This window comes from Scomber japonicus, chromosome 17, assembly GCF_027409825.1.
Source record: "Scomber japonicus isolate fScoJap1 chromosome 17, fScoJap1.pri, whole genome shotgun sequence".
In the NCBI taxonomy this organism is placed as follows: domain Eukaryota; kingdom Metazoa; phylum Chordata; class Actinopteri; order Scombriformes; family Scombridae; genus Scomber; species Scomber japonicus.
The window spans coordinates 30,664,147-30,683,204 of record NC_070594.1 but is presented as its reverse complement, the minus strand read 5'-3'; positions in this window follow the sequence as shown (position 1 = coordinate 30,683,204).

Here is a 19,058-nt window from a genome sequence, read left to right as displayed (position 1 = left end):
AATGCTCAATTTTGGTGATTGTTTTGATCATTTCCAGGCATCATATTTGAACAAACTAGTCCTAGGGATTTCACCCCATCCACTTCAAATTCACACAGAATCATCTTGAGACATTGGAGATGACAAGTTATCAAAAGCTTTTTCGTCCGTCATTCCTGGTTGCCATGGTGACATGGCGAATTTCGATGTCTTGCCATGAAATTTCAAACCCTCATAACTTGACTCCACATGGTCTGAGCTTTTCCAAATTTAATATGCTTGTTCAGTGTCCCAGTTTGAACACATGTACAGTCTCATATTTAGTGACAGTCATAGCGCCACCTACTGGCAACAGGAAGTCACTTGCTTCATTCTTTCACTAATTACTCTCATAATCTTAAGTATTTACACCTGAAATTGACTCAGCTAAGACATAACTCCAATTATAAAAATCTTTTTTATGACTTCTTCCTTTTGGGCATGGCTGTGCGGACAATTTCGATGCTTCGCCATGAGGCAGGAAGTCCTTATAACTCCTACAGACATTGTCCCGTCTACACCACATTGATCACACATGTAGAAGGTCCCGCCCTGAACACATCTATGCATCAATACTGTGTCAAAAACACAGCGCCACCTACTGGACACAGGAAGTAAGCCTCATATGACAAACATTATCCGATTTATATGAAATTTACAGGATGTGTTCTCCACATCATACACTGCAACATGACATATAATTGGTGGGTGATCTCTAGCGCCACCTAGTGGACACATGCAATGTGACTTAGCCCCATCACACAACATTCATTACAAGCCCAGGTGCCAAGACGTCTACGTGCCCGCTGTGTCTGCCGTGTGACTGCAGCACGCACCGACATGCGAGTACGGGGCGGTGCATGGGGGCGCGAGGGCCCGTTCATCACTGCTTGCAGTTTTAATTATTATTATTATTGTTCTGTACAAACACAATTTCTCACAGCATGGTATCCCCATCTGGAATTGTAGATTCATTCTCTTTCGAAACAAGTCCTTATTTTACAGTGACTGGATGGAATGGAATATCTGGTCTGTCATCCATTTGTTAGATGATTCTGGTAACATCTTACCTTTTGAGAATTTTTGTATGAAATTTAACATCCAGTGTAACTATAAACAGTTTAATAAGGTTATTAAAAGTTTAACTGTTTCTTTTATGAGGGCGGTTAAAAACACACAACCTCATCTGACTGTACCTCCACATCTCCTGAAACTGATCATTGACAGTCAGGATTCACAAATGCTCTCTATCCTATGCAGTTCAGCAGGAATTCAGCTTCTCACAGGTTTTATCTTCCTACTTTAAAGAAATTAAGTATATTACACAGTTACTTAAAACATTGTGGATTATGTATTTACTTTCTTTTTGTATGGAGGGAGAGGGGCTTGACTGGATTAAGTTACATACGTGTTCATTTTTTCAGATGGTCACAGGTGCTGTCTTTGTGTGTCTGTCGGCATTCACTATAGAGGCCAACACCCTAAATTATGCCTGAACTTAATATTTTGAACTGGAACACAGGCGGTCTGAATAGCCCTCACAAAAGGATTTAGCACTCTAGGTTTATTACGCAGGAGAAGAATTGATGTTGCATTAGTACAGGAGATGCACCTCTTGGCTATTGATATTAGACACCTTGTGGATAAACATTATCATGCGACAGCCTCCTCCACATCTGGTACAAAGTGGCTGTCGTAGCTAGACGTAACTTTAAAATTAAAATCCAAGTTGTCTGATACAGAGGGCAGGTAGACAATTGTTAAGACAGAATTTAGTAACAGGAAAATAGACTTCATATCGGTGTATGTACCAAACTGTTTTGATAGAGTTTTTTACGATAATTTGACAAATAGCGTGCTGGAGCTGAGTGATTATTCGTTCATTGTGGGTTGAGATTTAAACGTGGTTTGAAGGGCAGCTAATGACAGGACAGGCAAATCTGAGACAAGGGATCAGAAACTGGCGTCCACAGCTTTACAGCTTGGGCTAACAGCCTGGGGCTCACAGATTTGTGGCGTTCGACGAATCCATCAGTCAGTGACTACTCCTTTTTCTCTGCTCAACACAAATCTTGTTCAAGAATTGACTACATATTTGCATCCCCTAATCTCTTAAAACTATTCACAATGTATTTCTGCTTCCTATGGCCCTCTCTGATCATAAAGGTGTGCTTTGCTCAGCGGTACTCAACAGCATTTCCCCTCGCGCACCAAAATGGCGCCTCAACAGTTCAATGTCTTTAAAATTAAGTTATTAAGTTGGATTAACACAATTGATTTAAGTCCCATGTACTTAATAATTCAATTGTTCTCAAATCAATATTTTGCATGAATCCAACTTAATATTTAGGCAAGTCAACTTAAAGTTTTCAGTTTTTCCAACTTAATAATTTGCATAACCCAAAAGTAAAATATTGCTCTTTTCTAACCTAATACTATGGTTTAGTGTAAATTACTTTTTGCAGTAACCTTAAAATTAAATTAAAATTACAATTTTAAGTTGGCTGAAAATATAAAAAAAACTCAAAATCAGATGTTTTTTAAATACTTTACTGTATAAATGTAATGACCAACACAGCTTTTGGCCCAACACATTACACATTTTCCTTTTTAAAACACATATGCACAAAATGCACAAGTAACTGTTTGTAGGACCACAAAGTTATTTTGTCAGCAAAGTGCAAAATAGTGCAACAAAGTAACACAAACATACCTAACAATCAACACATACAGTGCTATCGCCAAGTGTTTAGTGCAAAGATTGTACAGAAACCTCTTTAATCAGCTATAACCCATGAATATTATGCATCTGAACAGTGTAGCTGACCAATGGCGATGAAAAAATATGAATACTTCTTTTAGAATTTTAAACCACAGTGTTACTAGACACTGTCACAACAGTTTGTAATATTTATTATATAGTTTTCCCGACAAATGGAAGGAAATGTGTCTGGGAAAGAAAGAAAGAAAGAAAGAGCCGTAAAAAAACAACGAAAAAACAAGAGGAAGAGGAGGAAAAGAGAAGAAGGAGAGGGGAAGAGAAGAGGAGACGAGGAGGAGAAGAGAAGGAGAAAAGGAGAAGAGAAGAGGCGAGAAGAGAAGAGAAGAGAAGAGAAGAGAGAAGGCAAAGAAGGGAGGAGAAGGGAGAAGGAGAAAAGGAGAAGAGAAAAGGCAAAGAGGGGAGGAGAAGAAGAGACGAGACAAGGGGAGACAACGAGGAGAAGAGAGTAGGCAAAGTGAGGAGAGTGGAGAAGAAGAGACAATGAAGAGAAGAGAGAAGGAAAAGAGGACAAGAAACCCCTTACAAAATCTGTGTTCAAGCATTTCAAATTGTGGTTTTAAGAATATTTGTTCTCTTGGAGCATAAAAAAGGCCAAACATCCGAAAGACACAACATTTTTTACATGCTATATGTCAAAACACCACTGTTCTTTCACATTATGGCACAAGGCCATTTGTAGGTCCAGAGGCGGAATACGCTGTTGTGTGTCTTTACTGCGATCCTTGAAGTTTGCTATACAGATTATGGACTTTGGGGGACATCTTGTGCTGATCAAGCTGCATGAAGATTTTTTGGAGAACTTCAAAAGTGAAGCGAAAGGGTTTTGGATAAGCTAGGTTGAGTGCATAAATCAAACCTAGAAGCAAGGCACAAGCTGAGGCAACCGAAGTCAGTTCATGCAACACTTTGACGCCCTCAATGACGATGCCGATGTCTTTAGGTGGCTCCTGCAGCCTTTCCCCCTCCTTTCGAATCACAAACACTGCCATGGTGAGGTGCTCCAGGTCTCTCTGAGCATCATCTCCTTCAGAGTCCTACAGAGGGGTACAGTACACAAACATAAACAAAAAAACAGTATTTGTTTGCTGTACCAATTTGTGTTATGTGCTGGGCTATTTCTTGGCTGGGTGTTCTCTCACACCACAACCAGCAGATGTGTATCAATCTGACCATCCAACTATAAGCAAGAAAAATAAGACTTCCCAAAATGGCAAACTATTCCTTTGAACTTGTTTGATAAACTAAACCAGGCAAACCCTTCTCACTTAAGAAAAAAAATATTCAATCCAATATGTTGTGTATTGTTGCTGGAAATTACATTATGTCCAATATGACCATGATAATAAATACAACATGTCAGCCAATCCAACCATGGTTCAGATGTTGACATGCTTGTTCTAACGGTTGAGAAAATCTCTCTTTTACAGTACACTAAATCTAGGAGGAGGCAAAGAGAGATGGAGAGGGGAGGAGAAGAAGATGAGATGAGAAAGGAGAAGGAAGAGAGAACAAGGGGTGGGGGGTGGAGGAGAAGAGAGGAGAGGAGACAATGAGGAGAAGAGAGAAAGCAAAGAGAGGAGAAGGAGGGGGGGAGAAGAAGAATAGACGAGGAGAAGAAGAGAGAAGACAATGAGGAGAAGAGAGAAGGAAAAGGGGAGAAGAGGGGAGGAGAAGAGAGGAGGTGAGAAGTAAAGGGGAAACAACGAGGAGAAGAGCGAAGGCAAAGATAGGAGAAGGAGAGGGGAGGGGAAGAAGAGGAGACAAGGAGGACAAGAGAGAAGGAAAAGAGAGGAGGAGAAATATGGCCATGATAATAAAATACAAAATGTCCGCAACCCAACCATGGTTCAGGTGTTAAGGTTGTTCTTACAGTTGATAGGATATTTTTGAGTCCCTTTTACAAGATGTGCTGACATACAAACTTACAAGATATTCCTTGATCAGGTCATCTGCATCTTCTCCCAGGAAGATGGTGAGGGCTTTCAGCACACATTCCCTCCGAAGATTAATGTCCACAGTCTAGAACAAATGTTGATTAATTTTACAGTTCTAAATTTCATAAGCCAGACATCCTTACCCTTATCTTACACTTAATTGTATTTATAAACAGTAATTTACAAGCCCAGAGATTCATTATTGAAAGAAAACGGGTCTCTTTTTGAGTAGCTAAAAATATTCATGCATATGAAAGCCATGATCAACATTGGCCAGCCCATATTAATGTATTTATATTTATGTATATAATGATACAGACATATTGTGACAGCCATGTTAGTTATGAAAAGTCTTGTTTGATGGTACAGATGTACCTGGTCCAATGTGTCCATGCTGTTTGCAGTCTTTTGGCGTGTCGCTCCTCCTTTGGCACGGATGACTTTGATCAGCTGACTTGAGTGCATGTCTAACTGGGCCATGAACTTCTCTTCAAGAGGAACAGCCATGAGCCTCTGGAACTCTGTATTAATCTAAAAACAAAAACACAAATGACAGTAGATATTGTATTATGGAAAAAATTAAACTTGTCTCATCCTGTATAAACACTCAGAACACGCAAGTAACCACTGAAGCGTCTGCTAAATGACTAAAATGTAAATGAAGCATACCTGCCAAAATATCAATACCCCAAAAAGCATAACATGTGGAAATTAAAAATGTAAATGCCAATAAGTTCAGTGTTATACAATCTCAACCACATCAAGTTATGACCAATTCATGAAAGCTCACTGTAATAAATCCTGAAGCATAAAGACTTGATCACTTCAGGTCCATACTCGCCTCTTTCTGTGTGAAGAGTGCAGGCCATCTGTCCTTTAAATCCTGAATGCTTGGTTCTTGGTTTACCACCTCATGTCGTCTGTAGGCAAACGTCTTAGCCATTTTGTCTGCGATGACCCTTTCATTGTTCCTTATCTCAATCTCTGTCAACAGTTCTAGTCTCACTTTTTCAAGGCTGTCCAGAGTCTCACCAGTAGGAAAGGATGGATAAAAGTTTGCTTCAGACCGTTTTGGCTTCTTCACTTTTTTAGCAGGGAAAGCATCTGTAGTAGCCTTAGATTTCAGGGAGTTTACACACAGCTCTGGACACCCCTGTAATTTGAGCTGGGTCCTGTAGTTTGCCATTTTGTACTTCAGTCTCTGTTTCCAACCATAGCTGCGATTGAACGATCCAGGTTCTTTCAAACATGGGTGCTTTTTGATTAGGGCCTCTGCAGCTGCGCAGAAATGTGCTTCCTCTGGGTAGGCCTTGAATCGGTAAATTTCTTCTGCTACTCTTTTCAGGATATCAGACAGCATTCGGGAGCTGACAGTCAACATTTTTTGGCTCACACGGTACTCAGTATTCCCCTTCTCTAGCTGTAGCTCTGTGTCATATGAAAATTGGGGAATTACAAAGTCCGCTGGCCACTGTTGTGTTCGAGATGACACAGATTCAGGGGATGAGAGAATAATTGTGTCATTTGATGCCAACGAAGCACCGTCATCAGACTCAAATGAAAGAGACAGAGGTGAAGTGGACTGAGTGTCATTGATCAAAGGTGGATTTGTTTGCTGGTGGATCACCTTGATTGTCCCCAAATCCTGAAGTTCATTGGTAGAATTCAGATTAAAGAAGTCGTTGCCAAAATCTTGGTCTATGTATTGTAGTCTGAGGTTACCCTTTAACCCAAAAGTAGTCTTTATCGCACTGAGAAGTTCATCTAGTGACTCTGGGATGCCATTTGGAAGAGTCAGTTTTTCAACGTTGTTCTCCCCTAAAATCACCTTCAGTCTTGCAGGTGTTGAACCAGCCATGGTGGTCTGAAAAGAGAGCACAAGAACAGTTAGTAAGGATCAACATGTGAAGTAAATCCCCTCCGGGGTACCAATGACTTATTTCCGTTTAGGAGAATTTACTGTCAAACTAGAAGAGAAGAGAGAAGGCAAAGAGAGGAAGAAAGGGTATAACACATATATAGCTGAACCCTGTTCTGTGTAAAGCTGAATTAAGAGGGCTTGCATACCTTTGTTGTTGATGAAGTGAACATACACAAGTTCACAGATAAAACTAGCTGCTGGTTGTGGAACTGACCAGGGTCCCAACCAGAGGTCATGTAATCCTTCTGCTAACAGCAGACACCCCTCTGGAGAGGCTGACAGGAAGGAAAGGAAGCTCTGCAGTACAGAAGTCCTGAGGGTAAAAGATATGTTAGAGTTAGTTTGTGCAAGCATATACAATCATATTGTGTCTTTAATCATGTTTAGAGTCTTCATCTGCATCTATGTACTGAAATATTTCAGACTCTGGAAACTGGAAAGTGCACTGGGTCTACAAGAAATCTGATGGCTGTATTTTCCTTGTTAAATAGTGTAATACTTATTTCTATAATTTCTAATTTTGATGTAGACACAGAGACTGAGTTGTGCCGATTATACCAGTGTGTGTATGATGTGTTTATCAATTTGTTTGTGTATATTTTTAATTGTTGTTGTGTTACAAAATGACAATACATTTTTTGCAAAACTATTAGTACTGTACATTAAAAGTTGTTGTTACAGCTCAAGTTGAAAAAGGCCTGTAAACAATCACCTGCATTTCACATTTACTGTAACTGTTAAAATTATGTTTATTTTTCAAATATTTTTCTCACTTCAACACACCATCCTGTAAGTAACACAGCCACATTTGAGCCTGGTCTGTAGCACTCTATTCTAGTCTAGGAGTGCAACTTACCTGTGGTAGTCCAAATGAGTTGTGTCCTGGCCTGAAGTAACCACCAACAGTCATGAAAAAAATATATAAGAAAACTAGGAATTAATTAATATTAAAAAAGGACATTTTCATTCCAGTGTTAAGTTTGATTTGTGAGTATAATAAGCGAGCAGCACGCGTCAATTCACACAGAGCACCTCGATATTAGGACAGGGCAGACAGCAGTCTGCAGCAGCAGACACAAACTAACAGGTGCTTATTAACACACTGGCACAACAACATGTGGGAAACTCTTCACACAGCAAACATTTATCACCACTGTTTCGATAATATCTAGCGTAAATAAGAAGGCAGCCCTGGCACCGAGGCACCGCACACCATCAACTCCCTCTCCTATAACCGATCCGTGCGTGTACGAGCGCTGTACGCACCCTCATTACTTCCCACACCACCCATGGCCATGACCGCATGAACTGTGCGCGCCGACAGGCATGTGAACCAACACTCGTGTATCACTGCATGATTACTGTACTGTAACTGTACTACTAACGGGTAACGTTACGATATTAAACCAGACACTCCCGATATTAAACCAGACACTCCCGCCAAACTATCAGGTGAAGCTCCATGCAGCGGAGTAGGAGGGTTGTTAACACCCGCTAGCTGTCCCGGATGCTAGCGGGTGTTAGCGGCGGATGCTATCCGATTCTACTTTTAACACATTTAACAACACGGTTGGACAATTTTATATCTAACATTGTTCCGTGTTCTCCCCACGGAAAGGGCAACCCAGTGTACAAATGGATATTACTCAGTATTCCACATTTGTTTTGTTTATTTTTTCCACAAAAGGGAATCAGTCAGTCAGTCAGGTAATAAACCTAAAAAGATGCAGCGCTTCAAATTTCATGTGCATACAACAAACACAGCCCATCAATCTTTTACTTCAATAGCCCAATAAGCAACAATAAGTAACATTAAATAACATTAACCCATATCCCATTATAAATATCAACATATTTATCAAATCATACAATCATCAAAATACAAATATATATAAATCATTTCATTTCAAAATACTAATTTCATAATTTGAATGTGCACTTCACAAATCAATATTAAGCACCATATTAAATTTAATCAAAAAGCCAAAAGTGCATTCGTTTTGTGTAAGCAGGAAACTACAGCTGAACTACAGCTCCCAGAATGCCCCGCGGCAAACCAGGAAATACACCGGCCCGCGATTCATTCAAACATTTATAAAGTTAAGGAAAATAAATACAAACGGACACGGAAGGTACAATGCAACACTAGAAGTCCGTCAGCTTTACATCCCACAGCTTGCCACCGCATCAGCTTTTCAGCTTTTAACTTTGGAGAATAGCGTTGTCTTTATCACTTAATCAAACTGCTTAACTTCCGTCTACCGGAGCATAGCGTCTCTTACATGCAACGGACATAAGCACAATAAACAACATAGCATGACGACAGCAGACGACATGAAGCGTACAACATAAAAGCAGACAAGAAAGCATTTGAAATTAAGAGAAAACTTACCAAGTGGCTGCACACCGGGTTGAAAGTTACCACAAACTAAATGAATCTTGCACTTCCTTTTAACTAGTAAACACCGGTCAGCTGTTCTCACAGCACACCTCTCTCTTAAAGAGACACTACACTATTAGGCTGCATTTGTAGCTCTGGTTTAAAGTAAATAAGTATTTAAGTATTTGAATAAACATGTAAATAAGAAATAACAAAACTCCACAAATTATGCAACTCCACAGAAAACACAACACCTCCCACTTAAGTTCCTGATCTTATGATCCAGGGAACTTACCAAATTCACTCAAAACCCCTCTTAACGACACCGTCTTTTTTTTTTTTTTTTTTTTTCATACATTTTTTTTTTTTTTGCTTTGCACAATATCAGTGTATAAGTGTCTGATGGAAGAGCATCTTAGTCCAATGTCCAAGTCAATCACATCCCTTTGGCAGGTGTGTGGTGTACTGCCGGGTATGCGAGGTATGGGATGTGTATGCTCTTGCTTCTTCATGTATGTGCAATGTGATGGGCATGGTGGCAGCGCTAGGCTTGCACCAACCAGCCAACAGGGGTAAGGGTGGTCACAATGTGACAGGGGTTTGGGCAGTGATTGGAAGGGGTTTGGGCTAGGAGAGGGGTTCAGGAAGAGGCGGGTTTCATAGCGGCTGGTAGATGAGTTTTGTCCTCCACTGGGAGAAGGACCACCAGTCTTCTCACGTCTCTTCTGATAACTGTCATGGGCAGTGAAGAGCTCCTCTTTTTCCGGCCACCCGCCAGGGAAACAGGAAGGCCAGCACATGTTGCGATATCAGCATCCCTGACAATCCCTTTACTATCAGGATACACAGTCAGAATTCGGCCCAGACGAAACTGACCTCTCAAAGCATTTGGGTCAGCAATCCAGACAAGGTCGCCGACTTTGACGTTCCTTTCTGTCCGGTGCCACCAATAAAGTTGGTGCCTCTGTCAGACCATAGCTTCCTTGGATGCCCCCTTAGAGCAACAAAGCGGGAGTAGGCTTGGAGGAAGCTTTCTGTTGACTGGTCATCGGTGAGGTCCGCATGGACGGCTCTCGAGGCCATACAACAGAAAACAATGCCCCAGACCTTCTTGCTTGTCCTTCTTTTAACTCAGAATCAGAATCAGAATCAGAATAGCTTTATTTGTCACTATAACAAGTACAAGTACAAGTACAGCGAAATTTCAGCAATCACCCGTCCGTACATATACAACATACAATACATAACAAGACAGAACCGGATGACTGAGCAAGGACGGAGGGGAAAAGAGGGGAAAGAAAAACGAGGAGAGAGGGGGATAAAAAAAAAAGCAGCACCCAGACTGTGCTCTCTTGAGTACAGTGTGGGAACGGGAAAAAAAAAACCCCAGCAACATGAGCACATATAAGCACATTTTACAACATTAAGAAACAACAAAAAAAACAACTTTTGCACTGGGGTAGGGGGAAAGGGAGAGGGAGATGTTCCAGTTCAGACAGGCAGCCAGCCGCGGCCGCAGCCATTTTCGGCGCCGCCATCGGACCCCGCCTGTCGAACCGGGGGGTAAAAGCGGCGAAGGCGTGGGATGGGGGTTGGGGAAGTGTAGTATATGTTCATGTGTGTAAGTGTCCATGGATGCGTGTGTGTACATAAGCCTGGAGAGTTTCTTCGTCCCACTTCACAATCAGTGCCTCAGTTCGTAGTCTTTCACCTCAAAGGGGCCAAAGAGGTCGAGGGTGGTATACTCGAAAGGACTTGCTCTCTGAGTACGCTCTTGAGGGAGATCACTCATTACTTGCTGACACATCTTGGCTCTTTTCTTCCTGCAGGTGACACAGTTGTTCAGCACCTTCTTAACAGCTCTTCGTCCCTGCATGATCCAGGCTTTCTTTCTTGTCCGTAGAAGAGTAGAAGCGACACCTTCATGGTTTTCTTCATGTGCCTCCCTGGCCAATAGGGTTGCGAGCCATGACTGGCATGGGATTAGCGGTACAGCCAATCTGTCCTCATCCCAGCATTGGATTCTTCCTCCGCAGAGCAACAGTCCTGTCTTTTCTTCCTTCTGAACAACCAGGCGATCCAGGGTTGTGTCGCGGAACTCAACACCATCTTGAGCTGCGAGAGCTAGATCTTTGAAAGCTGTTGCTCTTTCTTCCACAGACAGGTATGATCTTGCCTCCCACTTTGACTGAACTGGGGCCTGGCTGTTGCCCAGCCAGATTTCTACTGCTCGTCTCATCCAGGCAATGGTCCCACATAGCCGTGCCAGTGAACTGAACCTTCGGGGGTCCACAAGGCACACAAGAGCAACACTGGTTGGGCTTGACCATTTTCGTAGCTGGGCTCCTGCTGCGACCAGTGCCGAGAACGCTTTCCTCCGAAGTCCACCGATCTCTTCAGTAACAGAGGGGTTGATCTCTCTGGCAGTTTTCACAGGCCAATCTGATTCAGCCAACTTCAAAAATTCTGGGCCTTCCTGCCAGACTGATCCTTCAGCAAGCTCCTCAGGGGATGCCCCCCTTGTGATGAGGTCGGCAATGTTCTGTTTTCCTTCGACCCACCTCCAGCTATCTACTGATCCAGCCTTTTGGATTTCTCCAATCCGGTTTGCGAAAAATGTCTGATAGCCATAGCTATCCTTCTGGATGGCTCCCAGGATTGTCTGACTATCGACAAAATGGATCCACCGATCGACCTGGATATAGCAGTGCTTCTCGAAGTATGTCTTCAGGCGGCATGCAAAGACAGCCCCGCACAGCTCTGCTTTAATGACATCACCTTTCTGGTCTAGGGGAGTGAGCTTGGCCTTTGATTCGACCAGCTTCACTACGACTCCACCTTCTGTCTTCCACCGTAGGTAAAGAACGGCTCTGTAGGAAGCTTCACTGCCATTGGAAAATGTAATCCCCATTGGGCGACCTATAGCTCCATGGGGTGTGAGGCTCCTGTTGAATCTAAGCTGGCCAAGCCTCACATACTGCTCGAACAGTTGTATTGCAGCCTCTCGAAGACGTGGCGAAAGAGGATTGTCCCAGGTGTCCTTGGTGAGATGGTCTCTTCCCTTCCTGAAAGGACTCTCTTATGAGCATCACTCCTCGTTGCTTGGCAGGAGAGGCCAGGCCAATGGGGTCATAGAACCCTGCAATCTGACTCAGCAGTATGCGTCGGGTTAGAGGGTCAGGGGTGCTGCCTCTGATCTCATCCTCCCGTAGATCCAGACCGGTCCTCATCTTTCCTCGCCTTCTTGAAAAGTTCACCGACGTCAGCACACAGAGTTTGTCAGATTCGGGTTCATATCCCAATCCCAATGCCTTATTCTCCTCATCCCGCATCTGGTTTGGGAGTATCAGGATCTTGGGCTCTGTTGACCTGCTGTTGCTGGGGTCAGTGGGTTTCTCACTCCTCCCACTTTGGCCTGTCAGGACCCAGGGCTTAAGAGAGAAGCCACCTGCTTTCAGGATCTTTTCCATTCCTTTGGTCATCCTAATTAGAGTTTGGAGGTCATCATGCGAAGTCAAGACATCGTCCACATAGCAGTCCTCTGTTAGGATCCGGCGCTCTTCAACCATGGATGCGAACTGAGGTAGGTTTGCCGTTTCCCTCATGGCAATCTGAGCGATGCATCCGGCAGGCTTGTCGCCGATGTTAACCCTGACGACAGCAAACACACCGATTTCATCTTCGGGGTTATCCCTCCAAAGGAATCGATGGAGGTGGACCTCTTCGTCCTTCAGCCACACAGAATTATACATTTTCTTCACATCACCAAGGGCAGCATACAATCTGCTCCTGAATCTCAGCAGGACACCTCGGATTGGGTTGAGGACATCTGGGCCTTTGTGCAGGAGGTTGTTCAGGCTCAACCCTTTAAACTCCTGACTACTATTCCAGACTATCCTCACTGGCGTTGAGCTAGAATGAGGATTTGGGGCGACTAGATGGCTGATGTACCAAATTGGGCCATTCCAGCCCTCAATCTCTTCCTTTGTGAGCTTGATGGCTGCTCCTCTTGATACCATCTCATGGATCTGCTCTCCATATGCCGCTTTCCACACAGGTTCTCTTGCCAGCCGAGCCTCGGTGTTCTTGAAGGTAGCTTCCACTGCTCGGCGGTTATCCGGTAGAATCGCTGGGCTTACCTTCCATGGGTAGGCCGCATCCCAGTGTGGGGCGTCGCTGTGTTTGTCTGCTAGCACATAAGAGAGACAGTCCTTAATCTTTTCTAAGTCCCTTTCTTCTCCAAGGGTCATCTCTTTGCCTCCCGGAGGACACTTGCTGCACTTGCAGCTCCCGCATTTCAGATCACACGCTGCTCCAATACTATCCCACTTGAACCACTCAAAAATCTCTTTACTTGTGGCAGTGGTACTGCTGAGGGTCACTTCTTCCATCCTCATTGGGTCTTCACTCGGGTCTTTAGTGTCCACAAGGACCTCCTTGTACACCCTCGAAGAGGTCCTCATAGACCTTGCAAAGTGAGTCTCAGATTGGTGCAGCGTTAGGTCAACCACCTCAAAGAGATCGGGGTGAGTACCGCCAACGGTTTTACCCAATGGGCCGTCCAGGGCAAACATATTAAGTTATTTGTTTTACCTCTGACTTACCTTCAAACACGATGGAGACAGTGTTAATTCAGTATCTTTCTTCTTCCCAAGTTGTCCGAGCCGAGAAATTTGCTGCTCAAGTGCAGGGAGAAAGTTCTGGTGAAGGCGGCGACGTCATGACGTCATACGCACAGCATCAAGCGAAACCTAATTGATGCAGATTCACTCAAATGAGAGTAGCAGGTTACATGTGTGTTGAGGGAACAACATGTAATTCCAAGTTGATATACCCCACAAATTTAGACTGCCTCCACTAAAGCAGAAATCTGAATGAAACTCACTCAGAACTTTACGCTACTTCAACTACTGCTGAAATACACTTTTTAGAGTGAAGGTTTTATCAAGAGTAATGCCACACTGCCTCTAACCAGCGCAAGGCCCAAATTTCTAAGTTACATGAATTGGAATGCAAACTAGCAAAACTAGAATCTGCGTTGTCTGCCGATTTTTCAGAACTGATGGGTCAAAAAAGATATTAACATCATCCTCAGACGCCACTCTACAGGACCAGGCAACGTTATTATTTTCATGGGTCAAGGCCCAGCCACCTGTTGGCAATGAAGATTAGGTCCTCAGTCAAATTACAGTCAGGAGCCACCACTGACCCGACGCAGATCAACAACATTTTTCATAGTTTTTACTCTGACCTGTTCAAATCAAACATATCTCTCAACAAAGACAAATGTGACAATTTTTTGGCTCAATTAAAGTTACCCTGTCTTGAAGTGGAGGAGGCGAATGATTTAGCAAAACCAATTCCTCTTGAAGAACTTAAAAAGGCTGTGCTCAGTATGCAAAGGGGCAAATCACAAAAAACCCAACAGAATGTGGTAATTATAGACCCCTTAGTCTGTTGAACACTGATGTTAAAATATATGCCAAGGGACTCTCCCTCCGCCTGCAACCTCATGTATCATCACTAGTTCACTGTGACCAGACCGGCTTTATGAAATCGCGTCTGGCCTCTGACAAGGTCCGCTGACCGCTGCATGTAATTGACGCAGCAACAGACATCAAAACCCTGGCAGTTGTTTTATCCCTGGACGCGATGTAGGCATTCGACCGCCTTGAGTGGTCCTTTTTGTGGTTGGTTTTGGGGGAGATGGGTTTTGGAGAGGGCTTTATAAAGATGATACAGTTGTTATATTCAAACCCCTCTGCAATAGTTCTTACAGGATGCCCCTTGAGCCCGATGCTGTTTGCTCTGTCGCTTGAATCCTTGGCGCAGACGATCCGGTTATCGTCGGTTATTAAGCCCACAACTGTTCATAAGACACACCACCACCTGGCACTTTACGCTGAAGACATTTTAGTCTTTCTCTGAGACCCGTTACAGTCTGCCCCCCACCCAGGGACGGAAAGTAGCATCCGCCAAATGCGGATGAATTTGTGAGCTGGCGGTTGAATTGAATCAGTTTACCAGCCACTGTGTCAGTTGGACTTCACTAGCAAGCCTTCACTTGGACTCTTCACTGCTACTAATTATTACTGGTCAGATTGATTTAAGATTGTTCATTGAGTGTTATTGTTATGATGTCTGTTCATAGTTATTGTACAATCAGATTGCTAGGTTGATGTTAGTATACTCCACAGATGTTCATGCAGTAACTAGGCCTTGCATGCAACTAAAATCCTCCTAACCTGGCACCTTTACGCCACATCAATTGGCCTTAAACACAGGTAAGAGGTTTTAACTCATCTGCGCACACATTGCCTCTGGCAGCGTATGTGGTTCCAAGACACCACACGGTCTGGTCTTTTGTCTGTGTTATCGTCTATGTCAGCCATTTTGCTATTGTTCTCCTTACACACACAGAGACACACAAACACACATCCACATCTATACATAGGTACACTTAGTTAGATCCATTGTGTGTTTTATTCCTTAGTTAATTTTAGCTAAGATTTCATATTGTGCGTTTTGTTCTGTTGTTGTAAAATAAGTGCTTTTGTATATGCTGTCTTTAATTTTACACATGAATGAGTTTTGCCAACCTCTGTTCTGCCAAGAACGGCAACATTTTTCAACCTTAACTAGTTATTAATATGGTATTTTGGTTATAGTTATTATGTTAAATATTAACCAGAGTTCCACATTGGGTTGTGCCCCACTATTATTCATTCTTTTTCATATTTTTTATTGATTTATATAATTAATGATTATCTTTGATAATCATTAATTATTGCTGAGAGCCAAGCCTATAACCAAGACCCAACAAATGACAATAAAATGATCTCAAACTTTTTCACAGCATTATTTTTTACCAGGTGATCCCCTGGCAAAATCATTAACAAATCTGAGCAAAACAGTGTTAGATCCAATAGAATCCATCAGAAATAAGAAAAAAGTGTTAAGGGTTAATAAAAGACTAGTCTAAGAGCATATGGACCTACTACATGTCATGTTGGGAAAGTAAGAAAAATCAAAGGATCTGACACTGAACTTCCAGATGTAAGGTAAGGATTGTTGTGAAAGTTGTTTTCACTTGAATTCCCATGGCAGAACAGCTGGCTACAACAATCTGAATGAAGTCTGTTTTATTTTGAGTTGTAAATGTAATGCTACAATTCTAGCTTGCTGTGTGTCTCTCTCATCCATGTAGTATTCTGTGGAGGTTGTGTTTGCTTGTTAACAAAGGGCTGAATCAGACACTGGGGCTCCCGAAATAGTCCCCACAACCCACAAGGATACAGTTCTCCCTCTGTGTGTATGTTTGTCTTCCTGCAGAGCCAACGGGGAGGATAGAGAGAGGTGAACTGCTGCAGTTTATACTGTAAGAACTGTGACTTCCTGGATCAGTGGAAAACATCCCTGTGGGGAAAGGGATGGACAAAAACAAACCTCTTTTTTAATCTCCCACGAGAAATTTCACCTCCAATTACTCTCATGTAACTGCAGTGTGCTGTCACTACCTGAAGTCTGTAGATCTGGGCAGAAAGGACACTAGCTGTGGAGACTTTAGACCAATTATGGATATCTTTTAGAGAAGAATTATAATTAAATAATACATTGATCATAAAAATATTTGCGAAATACATTTACATTCAAATCCATCAAGAAAGTAAGTAAATAAATGAGTATAAAAAGTATAATACTATCTACAGGTAACACATAAATAGCCAAATACATTTTTAAAATGTCATTACAGACCCTTTAAAATATGTTTTTGCTATTTACTAATGTGTTGTCATAGTTGTGAGAGTGTGCTGCTTACGAAATTCGTTAAAGTAAGTCATTTGGCGACTTCTAAGTCATTCAGTTAAATTAAGTCTGTTTTATAGCTTCTCCGCTGGAGAGGCTGTGAGCGTGAATGATCACTCAAAGTGATCAAACTTTCTTACTTTTACTGGAGTAAAGAGTTGAATCAGTATGTCTTTTTTACACAAGTATCTGTAGTACTTTTGCCTCCTCTGCATACCACACAGGCAACTTTTCTCTTCCTTCGTGTTCCACACAGCTGACATGATAAGAGCGCTAGGCTAATTAACTGTCACTGGCTGCAGCAACTGCGTTTCTGTTTACGGCATGTCGCGCAAAGTTAAGTTGAGCATTTGGGCTTAGGTATTGGATCGGACAGGCTATAGTTGTTTTTTTTCAATGTTTGATCCTGAAATTTTGATCAATATCGTATCAGTATCGGATCGAGCCATCCCTAGTTTATAGTATATCCCAGTCACCCCCAATTAGAGTAAAGTGTCTGGCCTGTGCCAACCCAGTGACACTATATCATAACCTCCCATAAAGTGAAATAAAGGGTGTTTGGCTCTATTTTGGCCTCATCCCACACCGTACACTTGACCCGTACTGCCCTTTCGCACATGTACATGGAAGACGTGCGCTCGCTTCATCATCGACTCTGTCAGTCACCAGCTAGCTGACCTCCGTAGCAAAGGAAAATATTACCAGTAAATCACATAAATATTGAACTAAGAACAACACAGCCTTCACTAAGAAGCGCAAGGTTGACCAGGAGAACAGTTCAAATCTGACTGGACAGGCCAGTTTTGTTTTATTTTACCGGACCATGCCAATGCAAAACTGACATGCTTAATATGCATGCAGACTGTTGCTGTCAACAAAGCTGAGAATCTAAAGTGGCACTTCAACACTGTGCATGCTGCTTTAATGCTTTAATGCCAACTACCCAACTAAATCGGATCAGCGTAAAGACAAAATAGCAAACATGTTAACGTCATACAAGCAGTCCGTTTCTACTATAAAAAAATCAACATCTGCACAAGAGAGCGCTACAGCTGCATCACTACATGTTTCATGGAACTTTTCTAAAGCTAAGAAGCTTTTAGCGGAGGCGTGTTTTTCCTGTCTTCTCACCAATTTGAAGAAAGTTGGTGAGGACTGATGCAGTCAGGTGTGCATAAAGCATTTCTACCCATCAGCTAAAACTTTCACCCAGGCCAAATTCTCTGATTGTTAACAGCATATATTTCCAATCAACCTGATCAAATGCCTTGGGCGCATCAAGCGTAAGTACTGCAGATTTTGACGTTTTTTGAAGTTCATTTTGCGCATTACAGTCTATTTTAAAAAATTAAAGAATATCCTCTGCTGTCACATAACTTTGGGATTTATATACATTTTCATAACAATCCCCAAAGCACTTATTTAATTCAACAGGGTCTGTATGATTTTTAATTTCATGGATAGTTCTGCCTGAGGTTTCTTCCCGTTAAAAGGGAGTTTTTTCTTGCCATTGGTCGCCAAGTGCTTGCTCATGTGGGAATGTTGGGTCTCTTTAAATTAAACTTAAAGAGTACAGTTTAGACCTGCTCTATGTGTAAAGTACCTTGAGATTACTTTTATTGTGATTTGGTGCTATATAAATAAAGACTGACTGATTGATTGACTTGACAACATTGTGCTCATTGCTGCAGTACAAATTTATTTAAGCTTGAGTACAAGCACAAAACTCACCTAAGTAAACTGAACTAACAATACAGAACCAAGCAGAAAAAATAAAAGAGGGCCAAGCACAGAGCCCTGTGGGACCCCACATGAGAGAGGAGCAGTGGAGGACACAGAGTCATCAAGGCTTACACAGAAAGTCCGATGTGACAGGTAGGACCTGAACCATTCCAGTGCTGTGCTACTGATGCCCACCCACTGCTCCAAACGAGCAATCAGGATTTCTAAAAGTACAGGGACAACACAGTGACCAGAGTCACTCTTAAAAGCGCTGATTCTGTTTTAAAACTGGATTGGAAGAACAGTCTTCTCTAAGATTTTAGAGAAGAAAGGCAATTTAGAGATAGGCCTGAAATTTGCCAAAACAGTAGGATCCAGCCCAGGTTTTTTTAAATAAAGGCTGCACAACTGCATGTTTAAAATGTACAGGGACTACTCCAGAGAACAGACTGCTATTAATAACTATGAGACAAGATGGCCCAATAGTGGGAAAAA